The sequence below is a fragment of the Rhipicephalus microplus genome, chromosome 9 (assembly GCF_043290135.1).
Source record: "Rhipicephalus microplus isolate Deutch F79 chromosome 9, USDA_Rmic, whole genome shotgun sequence".
Taxonomy (NCBI): Eukaryota; Metazoa; Arthropoda; class Arachnida; order Ixodida; family Ixodidae; genus Rhipicephalus; species Rhipicephalus microplus.
In genome coordinates this window covers 53975717-53999637 of record NC_134708.1, presented here as the reverse complement: position 1 = coordinate 53999637, position 23921 = coordinate 53975717, and the positions used below count along the sequence as shown (strand labels likewise).

General features: G+C 47.2%; 1 protein-coding gene across 2 annotated transcripts in view; it reads right to left on the bottom strand.

Annotated features, from left to right (window-relative positions):
* The window catches only part of LOC142771803 (uncharacterized), a 479046-nt gene that overhangs the window by 254159 nt on the left and 200966 nt on the right, over positions 1-23921 (bottom strand). Inside the window, exon 1 of one of the 2 annotated variants that reach the window (XR_012886162.1) lies at positions 21925-22311. The exons of the other annotated variant lie outside the window; for it this stretch is intronic. The gene's annotated coding sequence lies outside the window, so the exon portion shown is untranslated. Of the gene's footprint in view, positions 1-21924; positions 22312-23921 lie in introns of those variants that run through there. 2 annotated transcript variants of the gene reach the window in all.

Sequence of the window (23921 nt, the reverse complement as noted above, 5' to 3'; positions counted from 1 at the left end):
TACACCATTAGATCAGATCAGAATGTATATCTTAGGTCCACTTCTTACTTCTGCTGCAGGGAACTGCTGGGTTATCGTTGCGACAGATTACCTTATCCGGTTCGTCGAAACGAAGGCTATCCAACGAAGCACAGCAGCGGAAGTAGCCACATTTTTCGTAGAAAATGTACTGCGACATGGTGCATCAACCGTCATAATAACAAACCGTGGGCCTCCTTTCACGGTGGCTCTTCTTGAGCGGATCTTGATGTTAAGTGGAACGAGTCATCGAAAGACCACTGCCTACCACCCACAGACGAACGGACTGACAGAGCACCTGAACAAGACCATTGAACATATGCTGTGGATGCACATGGACGTTCGAAATAAAAATTGGGACATATCTCGCCCTAGATCAAGCTCACGTACAACACAGCCAAGCAACAAACGGCCCACATGACTCAATTCAGCCTTGTTCCCGGATGAGAGGTACGGACAATGCTTGATGCCATGTTATCACATGAATGGGACGACAATGACACGGGCGCCGACATATACATCGAACGCGTGGAAGAAGCCAGGCAGCTTGCACGCTTGCAAATCCACCAGCAACAACATTACACGCATGTCACTACAATCTCCACCGAAGAGCAGTAACCTACAAAACCGGTGACCGAGTGTGGGTTTTTACACCCATACGAAGACGTGGGCTGTCCGAGATACTCTTAAGGTGATACCTTGGACCCTATAGGGTATTGCAACAGTTGAGTGACGTCACCTACGAGGTCATCCCCGACAGTCCCTCTTGCTCCAGGCCTCAACAGCAATGGCCTAACCTTGTACATGTGGTACGCGTGAAGCCATATGTCAGTGATTGACTGTGTGTTTTCCCACAACGGTCACTCGGGTGTAGCATTAGGCCGTCTCCTATAGACTTTTTCACTCAAGGTGTTCTGGGCCCTGCCATATTCTGGGCTGTTGTTAGCGCGCGTGACCCCCAAGAAATTCACTGCCGAGGCTGTGACGTTGGCTTTCGTACTCTCGTGCAACAACCCAGAAAGGAGGAAATCCTCGTCTCCGTAAAAAAAGGTCCATAAGGAAGGGCAAGTGACACGTGTATATACGTAGAAGAGAATGACGATGGAGGTGGTTTGCAGACTCCGGGTAGCGGGACAATAGGTTTAAAAAGGGAAGACGAAGAAGGCCTTCTGTGTACAGTCCTGAAACACGCTGTTTCACTGTCGCAAGTTGTTTTCATCTTTTGTTCTCGCTACACCGTGACAATATTGTCATATATCGTAATGATGGCATATAGAACAAGCCAGAGAGCCCGCAGCAGCCTTATGAACCAATCTGAGTGGACCAAAATGCAGGATTTAAAATGCCTAGAATATAGCTCCCCAGGAAAAAGCTCTTCAGAGTAAACAGCCAAATACAGAGTCCAACCTGCATAGCTGATGCCTGCGCACCCGCCACGCCGCGACGAGACCCGTATATAAATTGGTCTACGCCACCCGGTTACTGTGTCCTAGCGTGCACCTAAATGGTCGAAGGGCACGCCACGGCGTCTGCTAGCCCAGACAAGACAGACGGACACGCGCGCACGAACTGACGCGATAACGTCGTGGGTGCAGCGGTGTCGCGAGGCGCGGCTTTCCGTCTCCGGTGTTTGTTCAAGAGGAGGTGAAATGGGGAGGGTGGAGGGGCACGGGTGGAGGCGATAGCGAGCGCTGTAGGTTGAAGCCCGCGAAGCGTTCATCAATCTTCGTTAATTGGCTTGTCTTCTCGCGCCTTCCCGGGGGTCTCGTTCTCTTCGGCTGGCCCGTCTCTCTCTAATTGCAAAGTCGTTACCGTTGGCTACCGCGCCCGATTCGTCTTTGAGAACGACCCAAGGGACCTCGCCTCTTCCTGTGTTCTCGGCTCTCAGATTGACGCGCCGCGCAATGGAGATGACTGAGCCGATCAATTATACAGAGCTTCGCGCCGCTACTCTGCATTCTCTTGCCCCTCCAGAGCGAGTCCAAAGCAATGCGCAAAGAGATGTGGTCGCCTGGGTATTCGAACAGTTCCAAACGTAACCACGGGAAGAGCGGGTAAACGGGAAGCTATAGAGTCGATTTTTATCAGCGAGTTACATTAGACAGTTTCAGTTTCGCGTATGCAGGAGCCGAGCCGCAACTTCTAGAGAGTTTTAGTACAACGTTGAGTACGTGGCGGCGTTGCATGTGTAAGGACGCCACGTTTCGCAGAGTGCGCATGCGCAACGAGCAAGTATCCCGTTACGTTCGTAGCGTACGTGTACTTTTACCGGTTCGGAGTGGGGACGTGGATGCGCGTCTGCACTCTGTGTTGCACTACATGCCAACGTGCAAGCAAAAGGGTTCCGCCTTCACCTTATTTTAAGCAATGAGGCCACGGATACTCTCTTTTGCTTTATTTTCTTTCTTTCCAGGCGGCGATTACCAGCAGGGAGAAACACCACCACAGGAGGTGACGTCAATACCAACCCACTTAAAGTTAACACGCCAAGGATGACAAAGGCGCCCTTGACGAATATAGGCCATCCAATCATGACATCGAGAAGCCTGTCTGAGGCACTCACTCTCTTCATTATGCTTACCTGTTACCATCTGTCGGTCCTCATCTTGATTTTCATTAGAAATATTTACATTGAATTATGTGAGAAAGCGCAGTGTGACACGTTGTACTTCCTGTCGATAACAATAGTTATAGCCTGAGAACAAAACAACGACACAGAGACAAGAAGGACACAAAAGACACGAGCGCCCGTGTCGTTGTTTTGTTACCATGCTATAACTATCGTCATGCCATACCAACTATAGCCCAAGCTGCCACACTTCTAAATGTACTTCCTGTGCCCTCTTTTTTCGCGTGGACCATTTCAAAGGTGCATAACCAATCTCAATTGCCCAAATGTCGATTTTTCTACCGAAACGTTAGTTTAGCATTAACTTTTATCCAAGTTTAAACTTTCATGAGAGCGCGAACTTTCGTGTATACCTTGCACGTTGTCCAGGAGGGAGCCTTTATAACACTACCATAAAATTTAACAATGCCTTTTAAAGAAAGTGTTTGAGCTACGAGTACAAAGCTTTCATATGGTTTATATACGGTCTTTCAACAGCAGCAATAACATGTTAGCGTCAATGGGCAGTTACTGCGGTACAAAGACATAAATTCTACTTTCCCCTTGAGAAAAGTATGGAGACTTTACCAGTTACGGTCGTTATGACGAAGCTGTCATTGCCACAATCCATTCAGGCCATAAAGTTTGTGCAATCCCGTTTTATGTTTGATATTGAGCTATCTGCTGATAGTGGTTGCTGAAGACTCTTGCACCATTTTGTTGCACACGTACCATTCCTCCAAAGCAATGTCCCATTCCACATAAGAGCGGCAGGTGGAAAATTACAAACTTTGGCTTTCACAAACTATTTTTAGAAGCGAAGCTTCCTATAGCACTGCACGATGCCCATCCGGCTTCAATCCATCCGGACGCCGTCGAAGAGCAGGTGCAAAGCATCTCTGTGCAAAACAGACTACAGAGTGCATATATGGTTTAAAATAGACAGTCCGTTCATCTGTCCTGTCATGCATCCATACGTTTGTCAATCCACGCATCCATCCTTTCATCCGTTCGTCCGTGCATCTGTTCATCCTTTATAATAGTCGGTGACGTCAACGTACACACTATGGACCTTAGTACCGAGCTTCACTCCATCATCAGTATTCACTCCTTGTGGATATGCATGGATTTTTTTACAGCTGCTCCAGAAGCCGTAAGAACGAGTACGTCTCAGAAGTTTTGAAGACTGCTTATACCTGTATTATAATCAAACAAACAGTAATCTGCGTTAAGATTGGACAAAAGTTAAAATATCACACTGAAATTTGTCCCAATACTGCCACCTCTAGCTTATACGCTACTTACGTTACGTCGCACTACTTTTATGACGTTTTCTTCTAGACAGAAAAAAAAAACCTGTTGGAAGTCAGCGCTTGTCCTGTCTCATTGCTTTTCGCGTCCGTGCTTTCTTCAGCTGTTTAGCTTCAGTATGAGTAGCAAACTATTTCAATCAGCTGAAATATTTATCACGGCCACGGGGGCCGCATTTTTGATAGAGAAAAAAATCGCAGAGGGCCGTGTGCTGTTATGCCACAGGCATGATCCTCGTTCGGGAGCGCTTCTTTTCACGAGAACGAGCGCAGTTCAGGCGAACTCTCCCCCCCCCCCCCCCCCCTCCCTTCCAGCGCTACCTTCCACGCAAAAGGCTGCACCGTGCAGTTCCGGGCAAAGTGTCGCCTCCTCCGCCAAGCCACCGTGCCGTTCCGGGGAAAGCTTCACCTTCACCTCCAAGCACCGGGAACTGGTCTTGTAGAAGAGACCAAAACGTTATTTAAGGCCGTGCCGGCCCCAGGTCTAAGGGATTTTGCCCCAGCCGACGTTGTCGTGCTGGCCGGCTCTGTATGAACTATATCCTGATGATATTGTAGCGAAACGTCGGGGTTGGTCAAAGTTAGGCGCATCAGACGACCAGGGAGACGAATAAGTGTGGGTGAAACTCCGCGGAGGCAATCGATGAGAAGTCAACACGATGATTTCGGGGAGCACTCATTGGGGGTTTATTTGGCTAACACAACTTCAATTTACAAAATGCACTAGGTCACAAAGACAAAACATAGAAAATGGTGGCATACCCCTCGGCCTGCATGGCATGGTCTCCGGTGGTGAGATCCGCTGTTTACCCCGACTCCGCTCACCTTTTAAGTTCAAACATCCTCTCTTCAACCCTTGGTCGAACAAAGAGTCTTCACAAAAACCAATCACTTGTTGGGACTCGCATCATCACAACCAATCAGAGAAACACTTTCATAAAATGCACTACATTTGTAAAAACCTCGTCACCAAATGAAACACGCAAAGGGACAGGTTCTCCGCACGTGACTCTCTCTCCCATGCCAGGCCGTGCTGCCCAACATTCCTTGTGCTGCCTCCATCGGCCGACTTCCGTCGGCGGCCGTTCTCACGCTCGAGCCCCGTCAGTTCTTTCATTAACTGTTGCTCCCTAGAAGCGTCCTTATGAGCGATGGGTACACCATTGGGCTCCGTGCGCTTACCAGGTGTACATGCGACAGCGAGGCGCCCCGACATCCTAACAACAGCGGGGGAGAATATGGTCGTTTACCTGCCGCCACTATGTCTCGGTCAGCCAAGTGGTCGCGTCCCCATGTCATTCTCAATGACACGCGTGCCTGCCAACAATGGCTTAAACTCAGACGGTGGCGCCTGACCTGCCTCTTGCTAGACGCTTTTCCGAATAAGCTTTCCCCTTCTAATCCCGAACGGGGGCGACCTTGACTGCTCCGCTTGTGAGCCGTAAAAGAACAAGGTTTTCCGCGAAACATTGCTCTCGCGACAATATATAGTGAACATTCCTACCTGTTGCTGTTTTCAAAACCGATTGCCTCCCTACTCCGCCTCTGAGCGAAGGCTCCAGCGAAGTCAGTTTGACAGCTCGCCGCTCTCGGCTACCGCTACCATCGCGCCACACCGAATTTATAGCAGTACTTAGATGTAGGTGCGCGCTGGAAAACCCCAGTGGTCCAAATTTCTGGAGCCCTCCACTACTTTGTCTGTTAATGATATCATGGTTTTCGGATGTTGACCCCCCCCCCCTTCCATTATTATTACTCGCATTATTTGGTTGAATATTTTTCTCTTTTTTGGCGGGGGGGGGGGGGGGTGGGGGGGGGGCGTGAGCACGAAAAGTACGCAATTGTTGGAATGCAACACCTGTGACACTCGGCCGCTTTTATACTAGGAACCTTCGTCTCATTAAATCCATACGTTAGACAATGTCATAACCGGTCTGACTTAGTGAAGGCAGGGAACAGGAACAAGCAGCCCCCTTTAGATGATTAGGAGGGATGGAGCAGCCCCCTCGACCCGTTTTGAGCACCGCCTAAGTTTACAACCTACGAACAAATGTCAGCTCCCTCCTTTGGAAACAAATAAATTTCTTCGCCTGCCTGTCTGCCTCTCTGTCCACCCGCAGCCAGCGTGGTTCCTTCCATAGAGAATTTGTACAAATGCTACAACCAATAGCGTTTACTCCTCGTCGGGACGTGAAGCCTTTTCCGAGAGTTTGATTGATTGATTGATTTGTGGGGTTTAACGTCCCAAAACCACCATATGATTATGAGAGACGCCGTAGTGGAGGGCTCCGGAAATTTAGACCACATGGGGTTCTTTAACGTGCACCCAAATCTGAGCACACGGGCCTACAGCATTTCCGCCTCCATCGGATTTTCCAAGAGTTTCGAACCGTTGACATTTCCATAAACGTTTGTTCCACTGGAGTTAGGTAAGCAACGTGAACGTCCCGGTAAGTTTCATCGGAGACTCTGACATCGTCGCTCAGAGAAGCGTAACGTTTTAGATGATCAAATACAACTTTAGGAAGTCTGCGGCATTTCCTCCTCAAGGACGGATGAAGACAAGCTTCCCACCAGGGGGCTAACACTCCAGACTGACGTCACGAAAAGGATGGCCGGTAACGCCACCTTCGAAGAACATTGCTGAGTGCCCGAGCGGGACTATTTTTAGTCGCGGAGCAATCGGACAGCCGCGCTTCGGTCGCCTGGGAGGTGCCTCTGCGGACTTCATATTAGACTACTACAGGTACTGACGACAGTCCTTTGAACTCCTAATATGCGCAGTATGTATATTCATTGAATATACCCGCTTCAGCCGTGGTGGCAATACATGTGTACACAACTTTTTTATACTGTAGTTGTGTAAAGCTGTAACCCAAAGGAGAGAAAAGTACGTTGCTCATTGAACGAATTGAACCTTTTGCACAGTCAATAAGCGTTGACTTTACCTCAGTGTGCTGCGTGTGACTGTGTCGGATCAGTATGGTTGGTAAAGGCATTACAATGTTTGGCGTGCCGCATTCCAGGAACAGCGCCACAGATTGGTACTTTTCTTTCTTTTCGAAGTTAATTTAACCATAAAATAAATAAATACACATGTGGATCCCGTAATTTAATTATTTTTGTGCTCAAATGGGATGACTGTCCACAGAATAATGGAGTATTTTATTATGTAGTAACTCTAAATTACTACTGAAACTGTCACGAAACAGCACATTTCTGCGTTTTAATTTTTTTTTTTTTGATATACCAAGTGGCTTGAAAGTACGGCATGTGAATTTGACACATTCGTAGACAGTGCACCATAATTCGCGCCATGAGGGGGGTATATATTGACGGTTTGAGCGAAAAGCAGTCAGCACGACTGTCTTTCGCACGTGAAAGACAGGCGCACTGCGAAAATATTGGCGGAGCAAACCAAAGAGCGAACCAAGTTGTGGCATGGCCACTTGATTTTAATAAAATTCGCAGATCCCAGGTACAGTGGGAATTGACGATATGCGAAGCACGAATAAAATAGCTTGATATGTCACTTTAAAATCAGCACAATCTTACGAGGTGGAGGTAAATGATGCCGTACATGACTTCCGAGTCATAATTATCACGTTTGAATCAGTCGTTTACATTCGTAATCTATTCACGTCACGTGATACCAAATTTAGTATATGTAGAGCTAGCGAAATGACTTCGAGCAAGCTATTAGCGTGGTATGTTGTCATGTTCTTACATGACACGCGTGTCAGGATTATCAAGATTGCGTCAGTTCTATATTTCGTCATCTATTGAACTCACGTAACACCAAATTTGGTATATGTATAGAGGTAGCAAAATGGCCGCGAGCCCATCTTGAATGGCCCAATATGCTTAAATGTAGCGTTAACGTGCGCGCACGCTGGGCACAGCGGCGCTACGTCAGCAAAACGCGAGCACTCTATAGTCTGACGCCAGGCGCGACCGACGCCACCAGCGTCCGTCGGCGCGGCCCGACGGCAACCGGCGCGAAATTCCTGAATTCGTGCCGGTGCGTTACCCAGACAACACTGCGTCTCCCTCTTTTCGTGACGGAGGGACGCCGGACGCGCTGAAACGCGCATGCGTCAAAGCAACGCAGCGCAGCGTGTGATGGAAGGACCGGTGCCTGCCGTGGTAACGCCGGCCTGGCGCAACAAAATTAACACCGGCGAGCACGCGCACTGCGTCACGTCGGAATGTATTGGCGCCTTGGTTGTGGCATGTACTCATGTTCTTACATGACACGCATCTCATGATTATCATGGTTGCACCAGCTGCATACCTTCGTCATCCATTGGCGTCACGTAATACAAAATTTGGCATATGTGAAGCTAGTGAAACGGACGCGAGCGCATCATGAGTGTGGCATGTATTCATGTTGTTACATGACATGCATGTCATGATTATCATGTTTGGGGGGGGGATAAACAACAAGAGGGAAGGCAGGGAGGTTAACCAGGCACATGCCCGGTTGGTTACCCTACGCTGGGGGAATAGGAAGGGGGCATAAAGATGGATATGTAATTTACCTATGTCGCCCTTACGCGTCGCGTAATACCCAGTTTGGTACATGTGTAGCTAGCGAAATGTCCGCGAGCGCATCATGAGCGTAGCATGTAGTCATATTGTTACATGACACGCATCTCATGTCTATCATGCTTGCACCAGTATCATACTTTCGTCATCCATTCACGTTCCGTAATACCAAATTTGGTATAAGTGAAGCCAGCGAAACGGCCGCCAGGGCATCATGAGCGTGGCATGTAGTCATGTTGTTACATGACACGCATCTGATGATTATGATGTTTGCATCAGTCACATACCTTCGTCATCCATTCGCGTACCGTAATACCAAATTTGGTATATGTGACGCTAGCGAAACGGCCGCGAGCGCGTCATGAGTCATGTTGTTACAAGGCACGCATGTCATGATTTTCAAGTTAGGGTCTGTCTCTTGTGTTCGGCATGCAATCATGCCATACCATACCAGTTTTTCAACATGATAAGTGAACTATAAATCACCGCAAAAGCTGCAGGACCATTATACGTAAATTATGACATTCATGACATACACTTCATGATTTGTATGTCATGACTAGTCAAATATGTTTTTCATACAGTCATGCTATGTCATACCAAGTTTGGTGTCGATACCATTATTGAAACGGCCAGGAGAGCTAAAAGTCGTAGGTGGCTAGATAGATGGATAAATACGCTCAAAGTCGCCGAAGTTCGCTAAGAAATGCTTCGTATTTAATATCACGCCGAATCCATGCAGTGAATGATAATTAAGAAGCTCACTCATAAAAACTTATGAAACTTATGTACAAGTTCCTCTATCGCCATATGAAGACGTGACCACGAATCCGGTACAAATTCATCTACCACCAGATAACGACGTCGCCACGTTGTTGTACAAGGTGTTCAACGTAACTTTAGCCAGAGTTTGCGGGAACACGTAATCACGACGCGACCAAATGCATGTTGCTCACCGTTGCCTGGAGTTAGTCAGACCATTTTTTGTGTTCTAAAATATTATTTAATTATATATGTTTATTAAATACCTTTTCAAGAAACGAAGATAAATTTCAGTGAGAAAGTTGTAGATCGGTTCGCAAAACGTATGACTGGCTAAAAGCACCTGGCGGGATTTATTGCGCAGATTGAGCGTTTCTGTTACGCACTGAGATGTACTTCTGACTCTCCGTTGCGCCTAACAGGTTCATAATAGCTTACAGCGCACTCTAAGACACGGACGATGAAGTGACGCATGAAGACCAGCGCTTGTATTGTGTGTCTTGTTCGTCCGTGTCTTAGAGCCAGTGCGCTGTAAGCTATTTTAGATCTTCAGCAACTACCCCGTTCAAAAACCTTGCGTCTGGTGCAAGTTTCTTAATCGATTGCCCCTCGGTTCCACCATCTATGTGACGATTGATCACATAGACGGTGGAATCGAGGGGCACCGGTGGAACTGAGCATCATCATCATCATCATCATCAGCCTGACTACGTCCACTGCAGGACAAATGCCTCTCCCATGTTCCGCCAGTTAACCCGGTCCTGTGCTCGCTGCTGCCAATTTATACGCGCAAACTTTTAATCTCATCTGCCCACCTAACGTTGTGCCTCCCCCTAACCCGCTTGCCTTCTCTGGGAATCCAGTAAGTTACCCTTAGTGACCAGCGGTTATCCTGTCTACGCGCTACATGCCCGGCCCATGTCCATTTCCTCTTCTTGATTTCAACTATGATATTCTTAACCCCCGTTTGTTCCCTAATCCACTCTGCTCTCTTCTTGTCTTTTAAGGTTACACCTACCATTTTTCTTTCCATTGCTCGCTGCGTCGTCCTCAATTTAAGCTGAATACTCATTGTAAGTCTCCAGGTTTCTGCTCCATAGCTAAGTACTGGCAAGATACAGCTGTTATATACTTTCCTCTTGAGGGATAGTGGCAATCTACCTGTCATAATTTGAGAGTGCTTGCCAAATCTGCTCCACCCCATTCTTATTTTTCTAGTTACTTCAATCTCGTGGTTCGACTCCGTGGTTATAACCTGCCCTAAGTAGACATAGTCCTTTTACGACTTCAAGTGCACTATTACCTATCTCGAAGCGTGGCTCTCTTCCGAGGTTGTTGTACATTACTTTCGTTTTCGGCAGATTAATTTTAAGACCCACCTTTCTGCTCTCCTTGTCTAACTCCGCAATCATGAGTTGCAATTCATCCCCTGAGTTACTCAACAATGCAAACTACGACGCTTTGTCGTAGTTTAAAAAGGCGAGAACATGCACTTTGTTTTTCCTTTCTCTAAAAAAAACGCCCGAGCCTACATGCGTGTGAGTGGCAACAAATATTTCTCGGGTGCGAGTTCTGGAAGAATCATGGTGGAGGTGCATTCTCACAAGTGTAAAGGATGACGCTTAACTAAATCTGTTGCAGGATAAATTTGTGATAAATTTTAACTTAAACTGTTGCACTACAATACCCGCAGACATAAAGAGAAGTACATATGACAGCACCCGTCTTGTCAGGTTTTCTCTTCGTGTGTAAGTCAAATGTATACATATAGCACTACAATTTTTTTTGAGTAATGAATGGCGCTCATAGTATAATGACTAACTGTCCATATCGGAAACCGTCCTATAACCTTAAACCATTAGTCAGAAAATATGTATTCTGAAGCGGAGCGGAAACGCAGCCTGATCACCTCTGTCATGTCCCTTAGACGTTTATTACCAAGTGCACGCTTGCGAACTCGTAAGCGAGTACTTGAGCTTGCGTACGTGCGTACTACGGCGAAAATAATGGCTTTGGCAGGCAGCCTGGGATTGCGTACGTCAATAACGCCGCTACGCCGCCACTCACGTCACGTTTTGTGACCTTAACGACATCCTAAGCTTCATTGACGCGCTTCGCTCGTGCACATCAAAGACGCAAAAAGAGCGTACGCTTTGGCTACAGGGCTGGTTTCTCAATGCTGCAGCCGAAGAGAAAAGGCGACACTGTATGGAACAAAGTTCCATTGAAGCTGGAGATACGGCGCTAATTGGGAGGCGTGCTTCGCCGTCACCAAGCGCTTAAGCTGTCAGAGTGACGGCGAAGCATCGTCTCCGGGCAAATAAAAAAGTCGCACTTTCCCTTGTGTATTGAGACAACTAAATGGCAAAAAAAAAAGAAGTCCTAGCTTGCACTGTAGTTGCGCAAGCATGGCACCAACAGTGGAGATAGGGTTCGACCTAGCCGACTTTTGCTAAGTTTAGCGAATTAACGATAAGTGGGCTAAGTTAGCTAGATACAGCTAGACTTCGCTGGACGTCTCACGTGCCTACCTGTTATGTGAAGTGATTTTAATCAAGTAACTGGCTTTCTCTTGGTTTTGGGCGGGAACATCTCCCCTGAATCACTGTTACGTAGTTCATGGTGGGGACATGTCACTTGACTTGCTAATATGCGATAGTGCCTGATTTTAGTCACTGGACTATGTGTTATCCCATGATTATACGATGGGGGATGTTACGTGATGTTTAGTGGCGCGAGTAGTTATGTGACGTTACGTAATTATGTAATCTGAGTAGTTGAGTGATGTTATGTGATTTTAGTAACGCGGGTAGCTATGTGATGTTACGTGACTAGTTACGCGATGTTACGTTATTTAATGGGGGAAGCGCCTTGGGTTGCAGGCTTCTCTGTCGTACGGCACAGCGCGTGCAGGGTACCGGCTATAGGCCCAGTGTAACTTTCGTGAAGTAGGAAAGCTCCCACTATGGTAATAAGGGCTGCAGCGCGAGCACGAAGGTGCTAGAAAAAACAGACCAACTAGCCCAAATAGCCGTTCTTCTCCCACTATGCCGCAACGTCATTCTGTTGATACGTGAAGTACCCGGTACACATCTGGTTTGATTGATTGATTGATTGATTGATTGATTGATTGATTGATTGATTGATTGATTGATTGATTGATTGATTGATTGATTAACGTCCCAAAACCACTATATGATTATGAGAGACACCGTAGGGGAGGGCTCCGGAAATTTCGGCCACCTGGGGTTCTTTAACCTACACCCAAATCTGAGCACACGGGCCTACAACATTTCCGCCTCCATCGGAAATGCAGCCGCCGCAGCCGGGTTTCGAACCCGCGACCTGCGGGTCAGTAGCCGAGTACCTTAGCCACTAGACCACCGTGGCGGGGCCCCGGTACACATCTGTACGGCATTGTGTACGCATGTGCTGTGGCTGACAACAATGAAGAATATGCGCTTTGCACACCACACAAGCTCTTTCTGCGACGGATGAATACGCACGTGAACGTGCTCGATCTCGTCCGCGATAGGCAACGCCGACACAGAAAACAAGTGAGCCTGGAGACGAGGTGGGAGCGCGGAATACGGCGGCTCTTCGACTACGCAGACAGCAAGCTATCCCGGAGGTGTGAGAGCTCGAGAAGCAGCGATTAATCCCTGCGCAGTTCCTGTTCATGAGCCTTAGGCGTTTAACGCACACCAATGGGCAGTATATACAGAAACAAAGGTCAAGGGGTCAACGTCCAGATAGACTTTAAGAAAACGGTGCGATGCCTTCCTAGCAGCATGCCTGACGACGCCGCTATTAACGTGAGCTTAAAGCGGAAGCTTACGAACAAATGTCCAGTCAAGCCAAGAAACAACATAACCACGCGTGGTTGAAGTACCTGTGAGACTCGCTTCTTGACAAGTAACAAAATATAAAGAAAATGCGCATATACTTCGCATTTGCCAACGTGAGGCTAGATTCCAACGAAGAGCCATTGGCTCTGTATTTCACAAACCACAAACAGTAATATTGAAGGAAAAATTCAATTCAGAACTTGACCAATAAAACATCATCATCATCAGCCTGACTACGTCCACTGCAGGCCTCTCCCATGTTTCGCCAGTCAACTCGGTCCTGTGCTTGCTGCTGCCAATTTATACCCACAAACATTTTAATCTCATCTGCCCACCTAACCATCAGTCTCCCCCAACAGCGTTGTAAAGAAAGCCTATAGCAGCACTAAAACAGGGCACTCACGGTCTGTCACATGGCTTCTTTTCGCATGTTGCGGGCTTTCTTTACAACGTGGAAAAAATAACAGCACGAGACGTATCTTACAAGAAACAATTTAGTCGGTGGTATCTGAAAGTGTTCTACATCTCAGTGTTTAAATTTGGGGTTTCCAGCCCATAATTTAAAAAGATAGATAACTAACAATTAATATTTTCTTAGTATAGGCAGAAATGAAAAAAATAGCCAGAGTAACTACTGACTAGTGCGATTAGTATGCGTTTGGTTCAATTCGCCTCCTAAGTGTCTTTCACTCTCAAATTCTTTGCTCAAGTTATGTGAGACACCCTGTATATATTGTACACAAGCGTTGTCACTCATCTACAAGCACGAGTGGGAGGATGATTCAACTCCCCTGTGCTTCGTCCAATCGTCCTGATTCGCTTCGTGCAGATGCGCGGATTTTTTTATTCATTAGCAGACTCGCCCATCAGTTTCTTTACTCTATGCCGGACAAGTAGGTGCAGGTGCAGTGAGAGCGAAGCAGGAGTTGGCGAGGAGGAAGCGAGCGAGTACCTTTGCCGGGATGATGATAATTACTGTTCGCAATACCTGGCAGAAAGAAACCTTTAATTAAGAACTCGCTCTTAAAACAACCTTCTTTTTCTTCTAATTAGATTGCAGAGGTTTGTTTTCGTCGATTTTACGAATCTGGAACCTTGAAGTACGCAGCCAAGCACCAGAACCGTTACACCTCCGCCGTGACCTTTGAAAGTAATGTTACAGAATTGGTACGTGCCAGTGTTTCAAATGAGGGTAAACGATTGTACAGAAGCTGTTTCATTGTGGTAGCTCGACTGCTCCGATCATTTCAAAGAGGATGACTGCAGTTTATGGCAAGACCATGGACGGGTGGCGCAGATTTTTTGTAATGCGAAGGCATTCATAGTCAGGTTATGTCAAGTATCCAGCGTTGTCCGCGGCGTCCGCGACGGCACCCGAGCGCCGGCAGGTGTTATCTTTTCGCTCTCACTCCGTCTCCCATAGCAACAGCTGCGGGCACGCGTGCTTTACCTCTCCCATAGCAGCAGGAGCATGTGTTGCGAGTGAGTTTAGGGGAGGGTAAGCGAAGTTAAAGGCCCTACGCAGTGCTTCGCTCCTCCTTCTCTCACCGTTCGCCCTCTCCTCTCTGTGCCCCCCTTTCTCGTCCGCTCGCGCTTCACTGTCGGCCGTTCGCTGGCTGGGCGCCTCTCAAGAATTTGAGAGGCGCTGGCTGGGTGTTTCTCAAGACACTGCTGTGAAACACCAACGCCGAGCTGAGAACGCTGTTTGTTTTATTCACTTTATAGTATTTTTACCGTGCACGCTAGCTCAATGCTAGCTACTAGATCTGAAAACGCATACCGCGTTTCTCGCCACAGAAGAACGCCACGTGTGGCAAACGGTGCTATTGCCTGCACAGTGTAAGACAACAACGAAAAAAAATTGGCGGCATATCCACGGAGTGAATAAAGGAGAATGGGGTGAAGCATTCGTCTGTCCATTCGTTCTTGCTTCCGTCCATCCGTGCGTCCGTCTGTGTAACCATCCATGCGTCCATCCGCCCGTCCGTGCGTATGTCTGTTCATCCGTCCGTCCCTGCATTCGTCCATGCAACCGTCCCTGCATCCGTTCGTGCGTCATCCATGCATCTGTCTGTGTGTATGTTCATCCATCTATTCAACTTTCCAAGTACCACTATCTCGCATCTTTTCATCGTATATTCCTGGGCATATATGATGCAGCGGGTTGAACCGACACCCCGCTGCATCATTCCCTATATAGAAGCACCACCATCTAGCGGACATTCCAAGAACTAAACGAGAGGTGGCACACGCACACTTTCTTGCGGCTTGCGCTTCAGCTCTACTTCCCACCTTTAACCACCTCGAGTTCATGGTATATACTAGTTCACTCATGGCACTGCGGCCCAACGCTCGCTAAACCTTTCTAAAACCAAGAAGGTTACGCCCGGCGAGTATAACGCAGCACCCCTTTCCTGTCAAGTAGTGCTCAATGTACATGCCAATGGCTGCTAATGGGAAATGAGAGACAGGAGAATTCGGCTTTTACTTTCTTTCGGCTTGCGCTTCGTATCTACTTCCCACCTTTAACCACCTCGAGTTCATCATTGTATATACTAGTTTATTGTATTCATGGCACTGCGGCTCAACGCTCGCTAAACCTTTCTAAAGCTAAGGAGGTTACAACCAACGAGTATAACGTAGCAACCCTTTCTTGTCAAATAGTGCTCAATGTACATGCCAATGGCTGCTAATGGTGATTGCAATGTGCGCGTTAACTGAAAGCCGAATGCTCCTGTCTCTCATTCTTCATTAGCAGCCATTGGCATGTACATTGAGCACTATTTTTTATTGTTCAACAACGCACAGAAGAAATCTCTCACTGGCACCACCTTGGACGTCGAAATGTTATACTTGTTACACACTATAACGGCTACAAGGGACAAACAAATGCCGTTATAAAAAGCTCCGCCCTGAAAAAACATTCTTCTAATGCTCTGTTCTCAAGCGCAAAATGCCATCGTGGAGGCTGCGCAATACATTCACATTTCCCCACAATTCCCTTCGGGGAGGTGGGGACATTTTTTTTATTACTTGGTCGGACTAGATTGCGCCTTTACAAGGGAGTTTCATCTACAGCCTTGCTATAGCGCAGCTCAGTTTGAACATGAAGAGGCAACGGGATGATGGTTAAGCTTGCTGCTTGCTAGCTTTCCGACAAGAAAAGTTGGAAGTTTAGAGCTCATCCTGATGCATGTCTGTCCTTTCTTCGCCTGTTGTCTTTTTTCTTCGTGTTCAAACTGGCAATACGAGACTATAACGCTCCAACCTGCCCAATGTGAAGTATTTCTTGATATCATCTGGGGGGGGGGGGGAAGGGAAGGGAAGGCGAAATGGGGCTTAAGGCACGTGAAAACTTGTGGGACCACCACGATGTCCTCCTAATCAATTTCCCCACTGTGTCCCGGTGCTGAACAATGTAACACGCGTTTAACTTTCTTTCCTTTTTTCTGCGTAAAAATGGGGGGATAAACAACAAGAGGGAAGGCAGGGAGGTTAACCAGGCACATGCCCAATTTGCTACCGTACGCTGGGGGAATCGGAAGGGGGCATAAAGATGAGAGAGAGAGGAAAGGGAAGAGAAAGCGAGAGAGAAAAAGAGAGAGAGAGAGAGGAAAAAAAGGAGGATTGTCAGTCAATCGGCTGGCGCGTATGCAGCGGTGGCACTACACAAAAGTGAAAGGTGGTCACATAGGTTTGTAGTCCTCAAAAAGCACAGGACAGCTTTGACTGCTTTTTAAGCCGACGAAAGCCGATGACGGTGTTCCAGGAGCATCTGCACAGAGAGCGGCCGATCGTCCAACTGTCGCAATGCGTCCAAAAGCTTCTGTCTTTCAGAAGCAAATCGAGGGCAACGGCATATCAGATGGTCGATGTCTTCTTTGGTGCAGCAGACATCGCGTTCCGCATTGTCGGTCAATCCGATGAGGGTTCTATCTGCTTTTGTGAAGGCAACCCCCAACCAAAGGCGACAAAGAAGTGAAGCTTCACGTCGACGAAGTCCGGATGGAGGTCGAAGTTCCAGTCGAGGGTTTATTTGGTATAGTCTCGTATGTCTAATGATTGGGGTGTTCCACTCCTGCAGACTCAGACTACGTGCCAGGTGACGAAGTTGCTTTGCAGCGTCAGTCCTCTACAAAGGAGTCGGAAGGGTGTGTTCTTCTTGGTGCGATGTGCGAGCCGCGTTGTCTGCGGAATCATTGCCACTGATCCCACAATGGCCAGGAAGCCACTGAAACTTGACCTCGTGGCCTGTTTCTGTGACGTTGTGAACAAGCTTGACAACTTCGTAAGTTAATTTTTCATGGCAACCTCGTCGAAGGACTGACTGCATGCTCTGTAGGGCTGGTTTTGAGTCAGAAAACACAGCCCATTTACTCGGTCTTTGGGATTTGATGTACTCTAGGGCGCCACGCAAAGCCGCAAGTTCTGCCGCTGTGGACGTAGTGACATGTGATAGTTTGATTTGCAGAGTGATTCCTCTAGCTGGAATCACCACCGCACCACCAGAACCAGACGCTGTGGTTGAACCATTGGTGTATATGTGCACGTGGTTGTTGTACATTTCGTGCAGATGGCTCAAGCTCAATTGTTTTAGGGCTGATGAAGGCAAATTTGATTTTTTGTGTATTACTGGAATCAAAACACGTACTTGTTGAAGTGTCAGGCCCCACGGGAGATACACCAGTTTCTCAGCAGGCGTAAAACCTGACGTAAACGACGCACGATGAGCACAGACACTTGCACTAAATTTCGTGCGGGTCCTCTCAGTAGCGAGGGTTGCCAAGTGGTGGGAAGGATTCCTAGCATGTTGCCTGAGGTACGTACGCATCGTTTCAATGGTGATGTCCGTCATGATCGAGTAGTCCTGTGCAATGGCAATTGTTTCAGCTGTCGATGCGCAGTGGGGTAAACCAAGGCATATTCTAAGTGCTTGGGCTCGAATATTTTGGATTGTGCGCAGGTTTGTTTTGCACGTGTTAGATATAACAGGAAGGCTATACCGCAGAAATCCAGTAAATAATACCTTGTACAGCTGTAACATAGACTCGACAGACATTCCCCAACTTTTCCCAGCAAGAAACCTGAATAAGTGACAAATGGCAGTCAGCCGCTTTTTCACGTAGTTTACGTGGGGTGTCCATGCGTAAAAATGGGTTGCTAAGTTCTTTTGGGGCAAATAATAGGCAAGTGGTAGTGCTAGTCTCCATGCCGCTCTCACGCTGCCCTTTCTTTCCCACCCCTTGCTGTTATTAATCATCACGTGGCTGAACGATGACGAAAACAGAAGCTTTACTATAAGAAGTACGTAAGTTTTTACTTGGGCGAACTTGTGCCCGCCAAGTTGATAGTGAAACTACAAGAAATTCACCGTATACACTGATATTGGCGGAAACAGTCATCGGCCGCCGAGTAATTTCGTCAGCAGTAAAGCCCATAGGCATTTTATACCCGAAATCTAAGTTCCCGGTGTTGTTAACGTTGGTGGCTGAGTACGTTTTTAGCTAAGGTAATGTTCGCATCGCGCGCTCGAGCCAACCAGAAGATTATAAAATAATGGTGAAGGTTTCCAGACATATTCGGCGCGATTTACGCAAGGCGGCATACTTGTAACGTACCGGTTGCAGAAAATTACAAGAGGCGTGCGCCGGAGACTGTGCCGTGCTTTACGCACTTTCATCTGCTTATTTCTATACTCCTCAGCCTCGTTTTCCTTTCCAACCCCCTTCGGTACTATATTATACAAGACTTATGAAAGGAAAATAACCACCCAATCAAAGCCACGAGAAAATCCGTACAGATTTCCTTGTGGCTTCGTGCTACAATCGGGTGGTTGTCTCCTTTTCCTTTCTTTACCCTTCCGCCGCCTTGTGGGTTTCGGCAGAACTCATTCGCATTACAAGACTGTTATATGCATAAAGTTTTGTCCTGCTCCTTACACTGAATTCCCTTTCCCACCCGTTGGTAGTATACTGTGCTACGCAAAGCTGTGCTTATCTGGATTTTCTTCTGTGTAATTCATTGTATCTCTTTCTCCCTGTCTATTAATTTGTCTTGGTATCTCTCACACTTTTTTATTTTGTTGTATTTCTCTTTTTCTCTCTCTCTCTCTATCGACTTCTGCCTTATGACTGTGGTCTAGTGGTTACGACGCTCAATTGCTAACAGGAAAGTCACGGGATTAAATCCCGGCTACGTTGGCTGAATTTAGGTGGATGCGTGGAAGTTGTAGGCCCGGGTGGTCAGATTTGGGTGCTCGTTAAAAAACCCCAGATGGTCGGAATTGCCGAAACCCTCCACTACGGCATCTCTCATAATCGTACGGTGGTTTTGGGACGGTAAACTGCCCGTATTAATAATATAATTATTATTTTTACCTTTTTCTCTCACCATCTGTACTCGTACTCCCACCTTGTGTCTTCACTGCGTCTCGCATGTGTTCTGTTAGATAAGCAGAATATGAAAAACAGGATGAAAAAAAAACGCGTACCAGTTCACGATTATGGTACTTTCCGTATTGAGCAGACACATTATGTATATCCCTAACAACTCAGCTGTTAAAAGGTGCTCGAAAATCCCCGCCTTGCCAACGTTTCTTCCTTCACCATCAATGAAGGCTTATTTGCCTGTGCACTGAGCTCTACCCCCCTTGCTAGACAGGTGCTGACCTTGTTGACTGTACAACTCAGAAAATTCGTTACGTAAGTGACGTAGCGTTGGTGGTCCTGTAACAAACAACATAGGGCATGGAGTAAGCGCAAATGAATGCGAGTCACAAGCTACGCGAATACCAGTGGCCAGACCCGTAGTCAGTGATGGGAGGCGGCCCGCTCTTCCCCTTCCCCCAAAATTCACATGGAGGGGGGTGTTTTACCGTGAATAAATAGTAAAATTACAGATTTTTAAGGCTTTCAACAGGTGGGTGTGTCCCTCCGGAAAAAAATTCCTGGCTACGAGTACGCCAATTGGCCAATGCACGGAATTGGCACGCAACATGTAGACAAGCCGAGCAAGGAGCAAGATGTAAAAAAAAAAAGTCCGCAACAAAACTACCCGAGCGCGAAGAAGCAAGTGAAGCGGACGAAATGAGAGGGGAGCCTGCACTGAATGTCTGGGGCGTTGAGCGGGGATAGAGGAGTCTTGCGGCAGGTGGGGAAAGAAGGAAAGACGAGAAGGCGAAAGATTCCCACATTTTCGAAGCTCTTTATGTTTCTAAAGTCATTAACTTTCTGAAACAAGGCGCGGCTCGTTTAATGGACGATCGGCCCCCGTGGGTTCCGGCAGGTTGCTGGGCAACGACCAACCAGCCGATACGGCAAACGCTATTTTCCTAGTCACCGATTCACGGGCATTCCAAGAACATGTAAAAATGTCTGTTATTTATTTTTTCCCTACTAAATGTCTTGGAGTAAACATTGTTTCGTACAATACTCGCTGCATAATTATTGCCTCGTTGCGCACCGCGAAAAATAATTTCTTAATGAAATATTCATGGTGTCCGGTCTTCTGGTCGTCGGGTTTACATTAAGGGGCGTTACAATATCTTCATCGCACACACGCACCCCTCCACACACACACGTACGCGCCCAAAAGTTAGACAGCAATTTTTCATGTCTGAAAACATCAGGCATCCCATCTCGCCTTCGAGAAGTGACCATATGTTTATACCTCAAACGAATTGCTTCAAAAACGTTCAAAGCTTTTCTACTTACATTCGAGTTATCTCTCGTTTGACGAAAAATGGGTTCCCACGCGCCGGTCCAGCATACAGGCAGATGCAAGTGCACGTCGTTTTGAGTATTGCTGGCGCCGGTTAAAATGGACTTGCCATGAACTTTGCATGGTGGCATCATGAAGAACGTTTCGAGTTTGGTTAGTTCATTCATCAGAACAAGCGAACAATGCAGGACCACTCATTTATATGTAAGGTTTAACGCCTCAAAACCACCATATGATTATGAAAGACACCGTAGTGGAGGGCTCTAGAAATTTCGACCACCTGGGGTTCTTTCGGCGTGCACCCAAATCTGAGCACATGGGCCTACAACATGTCCACTTTCATCAAAAATGCAGCCGCCGCCGCCAGGATTCGATCCCGCGACCTGCGGGTCAGCAGCCGAGTACCTTAGCCACTAGACCACCATGGCGGGGCAATGCAAGAACACTACAAAAATGAATTGGGGTAGAAAGAACGCTCCTGAGATTTTAAAAAAATCGCGAAGAAATGAACTGCACAAAACAGTTAGTGCAGGTTCACCCAAGATCATTTTATACACAAGTTATACTCTATTTCACTGTTTCTCCATGATAATTTCACTGACAGCTCTGGAAAAAAATCGCTTATTGTGTCATTGACCTTTCAGGTACTTCGCTCACGTTGCACCTTTCTTTCACAAACTTGTCACGGCGCATCTGAATGATCCCTGGAGGCGGTAACCACGGCAACGAAGCCACCGCGCCATTTAGAAGCTGAACACGAACTGCGGGTTGGAATCGTCGTCACCATTGCCTTGTTTTAATGGCGGAAAGCACTTACTGCACAGCCAATATCGAACGATCGATAGAACCATAGAGGGACCTATTGTCAAGTGAGAGACAAACTACGTGGAAATGCCAGGGGAAATTACGACAATGAGAGGTGTATATGTTAATTACCTGATGGAAAACGAAACTGATTTGATTAGATATTGATGGCAGAACTTCTTGCCCAACAATCGTAATAGGACGATAACAATAAGAATGATAAAGGGCTTGGGGACAACGAAAGCTAAGGCTCGACCAGACTGGCCTCTCGTCTGTGCCATGCAGATTTTCGGCATCGTAAACTCACCGTTGCAGTGCTGCGGTGAACCTGTCGCCTCCAGTGGCATGCACGCCACGACGGTCCTTTCGGAGGTTCTCGTGCTAATGGCCTCTGTCCGCTGCCGTACGATACCGAAGAAGGACGCCACGCCAAGAACACCCACGATTCAGCACCACAAAAACTGTTGCACCTTCGCATTGCAGGGCGTATATACGCGCTCCGTGGAACGCACCGTACGATTCCGATCCACCCCCGCATGTCACTTTGGGCCTCGCAGCGTCATCACTCAAAAACCTGACGTCATCAACGATGTCCAGAAACCACTGCGAAAGGAACCAGCCTCGCAGGTCACCTTGGGCTTGGCGGAACGAAAGCTATGGCTCGACCTAACTGGCCTCTCGTCTGTGCCATGCAAATAACCAACTGCCATAGCTTGTTCGCGAAAAAAAAAAAAAGAGTTGTACTCTTGTTGTGCTGCCAAGCCCCCGCTGTATGTGGAGTTTTTTGTGAATGTATCTGCATGTACCACACTTGCCTTGGATATCGAAACCAATCTTGGCCCCCTTTCTGGTTCTTCGTCTCGCAAACTTGTCAGCACACTGAAATATCTACAATATAGGCACACAGCGATACTTCATGAATTGAAATGAATCCGTCTAACAGTAAAGTATGCTGTGTGAGTTTATGTTGATTCATTTTAACTGAGCCTGAGGGCGGCACGAAATAAAAGCCACAGATATTTTTTTTCTCGTGTGCTCTGTATTTTGCGCCCCCCCCCCCCTCAGTTATCACGAACCATCTGACACTTTCGAATCATGGCAAACCATTCAACAAACTTAAAACAAGACTAGGACAGAGACTGAATTGTACTGCTTATCGTTCAGCACTCCCAAAGCTGACATGATAAAGCTCCAGGTGGCCATCGATGAATGAACAAGACAATTTTCATCACAGCCTGTTCGAATGGATGACGCAGAAAGCCGGTGCCATTGCAATTATTTTGTATTCTTTAGTGTCAACGAAGCGCAAAGAGAATCTGGGTGAGAAAGCGATGAACTGATATTTGATCTCTGCAATACATACGTGTCTATTTATTCGTGCTAATTCTACTGAATGTGTGCTAAAACTGCGCTCCTACAAACAAGGCATAAATCGACCCACAATTCTTAAGTTCGGCAAATCTAAAGAAATAAAAACAAACATGCTTTTTTAAACCAGAAATTTTATCGAAACTAGCGATGGTATCGGCGAGGACTTCTCGCCACGAACTCGGTACGCACGCAAACTAGTGCAGTTTGGGAAGGCCCGTAAACTTTATTTCAAGCTGCGGTACGATACCCTTCACTCCAACAACAAAACCTACACCTGTAACCTCTCTGCGCAGAAAGTCATTCATTGTAAATGGTAGCGGCAGCCTACACATATACATCAACTGAGTAGACCACGCCGTACGCCCCTGTAATCTCAGTGCACTAATATCTGTATTGATTGATTTGATTGCTATGTGGGGTTTAACGTCCCAAAACCATCATATGAATATGAGAGACGTGGTAGTGGAGGGCTTCGGAAATTTCGACCACCTGGAGTTCTTTAACGTGCAGCCACATCTAAGCCCACGGGCCTACAGCATTTCGGCCTCCCATCGAAAGTGCAGCCGCCGCCGCCGGGATTGTATCCCACGACCTGCGGGTCAGTAGACGAGTACCTTAGCCACTCGACCGCCGCGGTGGGGCTAATATCTGTAATTCGATACCTAAGCGTGACTTGCTTTGTAGCCTCATTTCCTCGGTTTAGAGTAAAGTGGTCTTAATAACCGCAACGTGGCTTGATTTGTCTATCCTAGGTTCCGAGTTGTTACTACCATTTTCTAACTTTGATCACTTTAGTAAAGAAAAAGCCTAACAGCTGTCTTGTTAGTGGTGCTCTTATTAGATAGTAACAGCTGAGCTACTCAGCGAGCCCAGCAAACGAGCGGAAGGCTAAGTGGGCATGCACGGCACGCCGAGCGAGCCAGCGATATTATA